The sequence below is a fragment of the Solanum pennellii genome, chromosome 7 (genome assembly GCF_001406875.1).
Source record: "Solanum pennellii chromosome 7, SPENNV200".
NCBI classification, from domain to species: Eukaryota; Viridiplantae; Streptophyta; class Magnoliopsida; order Solanales; family Solanaceae; genus Solanum; species Solanum pennellii.
In genome coordinates, this window is record NC_028643.1 from 62,478,696 (window position 1) to 62,483,649 (window position 4,954).

The following is a 4,954-nucleotide window of genomic DNA, read 5'->3' on the forward strand; positions in this document are numbered from 1 at the left end:
TATATATATATATTAAGTATATATCATATTTTTACTGATTTGGGTTTGAAATAGTTGGGATTATGTATCAACAATAATATTATCGCTGATATATTGTACACAAATAAAATTGTAATGTATTTGATAAAGAGGGGAATGATGTATCCGCTTGTTAAGAGAGAGAGAAAGAGAGGTGAAAAAGAGATTTTTTGTAATTAATTCAAATGGTAAGGATTATTATAAATTATGTTACCATATATAGCGCTCATGTATCAATTTATTAAAAAAAAAGAACAAAATTTGTATAAATCATAAACAGAAAAAAGGTATATACAAATTTAATTTTCTCAATATTTTGTATTCAAAAGTTTCCAAAATCATAACAATTCCAGATATTTCACAACTCATGCATATATTGTTTTTTCGCCCGATACATAGCAAATGATACATAAATTGTGTATCATATATATAAAAGTATATATATATTTTTATTGATTTGAGTTTGAAATAGTTGAAATTATGTATCAACAATAATATTATAACTGATATATTGTACACAAACAAAATTATAATGTATGTGATAAAGAGGGGAATGATGTATCCGCATGTTAAGAGAGAGAGGAAAAAGAGACTTTTTGTAATTAATTCAAATGGTAAGGATTATTATAAATTATGTTATCTTAAGTCATGTGATTACGTAATTTTTTCAATATTTTAAATCTTAATTATCAAATTTCCTAACGCACTCGATTTAGTTGTCCTCATTTAGTAATCTTGACAACGTAATTAGTATTCTAGTAATTTTTATTCGTACAATGTGTTGTGACATTTGGAAATTTGAAAAAAAAAATTGAGTTTTCTAAAACAAAATCAAAATTATTTTAGATGGTTGATAGATGAATATAAATTGAAGCAAAAATTATTTTTTAATATAACTAGTTTAAATGTACGTATTTTGCGTGTGAGCAAAAATGTATATCTCATTTGATAGCAATCACTAAAAAAAAAATTGATTTTAGTTATGAACTTTGTCAATTAAACATTCGTATATATTATCTTTAAAAAAAATTATTATTAATCTTTGATAAATAGAATTAACGATAAATTTTGATATTAACCTCCCACTGATAATTCATATTTATTTTTGGTGAAATGTCTTAAAATGTAAAATGATATTGAGAGTTTTCATTTATTTTTTTTATGGATAAGTATAACAAAAGAAAAATGGCTATTCATTTAGAGCATATTTTATTTTCTGTTCATCCTTGTTACTTTCTATTTGCATTTTACCACTTTGACATTTAATATTATACTATAATCGAAATTGATTTATTTCTAATTTCTTTCGCCATTGATATTTTCTTATTTAACAAATTAATTAATATACTTAAGAGTCTTGTCAACTTGTAAAATAAATTTACTAATGTAAGAAATTTGAAAAAGAATAAAATCAGATTCTTTTGCTCATTAGTTATTTTTTCAAATTATTTATTTATAACATCAAATAACTCAATCAATATAAAATGTAAAGAACTAGTTGTCATTTGATGCGGTGGGGTGGGGGGCAACAATATAAAATGTATTGTAAATGACAATTCATTTACAATACATTTTATCTTATACTATTTCATCTTTTCAACTAACTAGTTTGCATTATTACCAACTTGAAAATTTGTCCACGTTCTGCGTGGTGTAACATACTTTAGAAATTATTTTTTTATAATTAGGTAAAAATCAAAGTGATAAATTATAGAAATTCCACCTTTTAATTTACTTATTATCATTATTTTCAATAAATTTTACAAATCTCTAAAATTCCTCATTTTTTTCTTAAGTCACAACTGTCAATAATGTATTCAATCCTCCAGTAATGTATCCGATCCTTTTTTAATGTATAAGCGCTTTATTTTTTTGGCCATCAACGTATTCAGACCCTCCATTAATGTATTCAGACCTTCTTTTTAATGTATCAGCGCATGTATCCGACCCTCTTTTTAATGTATCAACGCTTTGATTTTTTGGCTATTATTAAATTCGACTCTCTTTTTAATGTATCAACGCTTATATTATTGTATCCGTTTGAGACATTTATGTAATTATAAATATTTAAGACATATATTGTAATTTTATCTTAAAAGTTGAGATTTCAATAATTTGCCCAAAATAAAGAGACCACATTTATTTGATTATATCTAAAACTTATTTTTCCTCTTAAATAATTATTTCTTTTTCTTTTAATTTTAATATAATATATATATAAAAATATGTATATCTGTCGCTACTATACTGGACACTGTTTTTTCCTTAATTTTCTTCAATAGTTTTTTAACACGAAAAGTAAATGAAAGAAAAAACCAAAAAAAAGGAAATAAATATATAATACGGATCATAAAGTGGTGTTACATCAAATTTATGCTTCTTTATCTGTTTTTTCTTATTGATAACAGATATTGATTATTTAAAACAATTCAATATAAACAATAGTAACGAATGTCAATAGAAAAAGAGAATTTTCTTTTAAGAATGTCTGTAATAGAAAAGTATCATATCATTTTTTAAAATGATTAATTTTTTATGTATATATACGATATAGATGATAAAAACATATAAGAAACAAAATTAATTGATAGGCTATCAAGTATAATAAAACCTCTATAAGTTAATATTGGTGGGATCATGAAATTTTATTATTTTATAGAGATATTATCTTATCGATAAATTAATATTTATTAATTTAAGAGAAAACACATAAAGTGACACCTGAAGTTGTCCGTAATTTTTAAAAAGACATCTTAACTATGCAGATGTCTTATTACCTCCCTAAACTATTTCGAACATATATTATTATATCATTTTTGGATAAATTCTAAATTTTAAATGGCAAGTGTAATCACACATCAATCATTGTTTGACACGTGTTAATTCAATTTGAAATATTTTTTTTTTCATTTTAAGTTTTTCTTTATTTCTTTCTCTTGCTTTTTGACTTATTTTAGTTTTATTATTTTTATTTTAAATTCATTTCAATTTTTAATTCATCTTCCATCCCAACTTTCAAGCTCCCTCCATTTTCTTTCTTTATTTCTTCTTCTTCACCTCTTATCTTCACGTAACCCCACACCCATATCAAGTTGAGCCCCTCCATTTTCTTTCTCTTTTCTTCTTCTTATTTGGTCAAATTTCCTACTTTCCAAAATTATACTATTTTTAGACTTTGTTGAGTTATTGATAACAAAACTAATTATTTTTCTAAGAAAGATCAAAATTTTGAAGGTATCATCATTTAATTCATCTCATTTTCATATAAATTCAAAACTAGAAATGATAATTTTGAAAGCATAAGAATTCTCCGAAAATTGAAAAAGTTTAATTAGAATTTGGATAAAAAACTAAATAATGTCTACTAATCATCTTGAAATCTAATGGGTTTATCACATTTTTTGAAATGTATTAAAATATCTAGATATAATTTTATAATTAAAGAGAGTTAAGNTAAAATAATAAGAAAAATAAAAATATATATATTATAGTAAAATTCTTGTAAAAATAAAATTATATTTGTTTTTTTAGTTTGTTCACGCTCTTTAAGAGAGTGTATACATTCTCCATGTCAGGTGGACAAAAAATGATGTAATAATATCAGTTCAGGATTGTTTTAGGGGGTAATAGGACACTTGCATAGTTTAGGTGTCTTTTTGAAAATTCGGGACAACTTCAGGTGTCACTTTATGTCTTTTCTCTTAATTTAAAGAATGGTTTGAGATTTAATGAAGGTTAATTTTGATTATTTCAAAATCATTGGATCTTACTAATTTATGTATCATATTTATTGAGTTCACATAAAAAATATTATGCATAAAGTATAATGAATACATCAATATTATTATTTCTTACTAATTTATGTATAATATGTATTGAATTGTCACTATCGTGCAAATAAAAGAGCATGGATAAGAGGTGTTTTTCTTCATGAATATACTCGCTGCCATAAAATGCATGGTAGAAGAATTTTGCTTATGGTAGATAATTGTCCAGCTCATAATAGAAATATTGAAGGACTATAAAATGTTGAATTGTTTTTCTTGCCACCCAACATAACATTCAACATTCAACCTTGTGAAGTTGGGATACTAAGAGCTTTTAAGATGTATTATCGTAACAAATTTTATAGTAAAATATTAGAAGGTTATGAAGTGGGACAAACTATCCAACAAAGATTAATATTTTGGATGCTATCAATTTTGTGATCTCTACTTGACAACAAATGTTTACTAAGAGACAATAGCAAGTTATTTTTGATACTTTATAATTCATTCGGGGGATGTAATCTCAGAGAATTTGAATGAACTCACTTGTTAAAACGTCATTCATGAACTTGAGGTCATGATTAATGATTTCGGTTACCACAATAAAATGGTATCAATAAATGTTGGATTATCCGGGTGAAAATGATATATGTTATGAGGTCCAAAACTACGAAGAAATTGTCGGTAGCTTCAGAAAAAACAATTTTGATGATAAAGTTGAAGATGATATTATACCTTTGGAACCAATTACTTGTACGGAAGCATTTATCGCATTTGAAACTGTCACAATTTTATGATGCAGTTCCAAAAGACAATATCAAAGCTCTTGGAAGCATTAAGAAAAAGTTAAATATGAGCTTCAACTAGATTTAAATTTTAAGAAAAATAGAATATAATAGAATCATATTTCACTAAATTGTCTTAGATGTATTTGTACTTTTAAAGAATTATTAACTTATGATATTCATGGGAACATATATTTATATGGAAAAATTACGCGGATAAGCAAACTTATACTATTTAATTATTCATCATAGCTATAGTTTGCTATAATTATCACTCGCGACTAACATTATACATTAATTACCTAGCTGACTTCGAGTTTGTATAATTAGTCATGTTTGTATATGTATAATTTGCCAGGATATACAAATAAATATGTATAATAT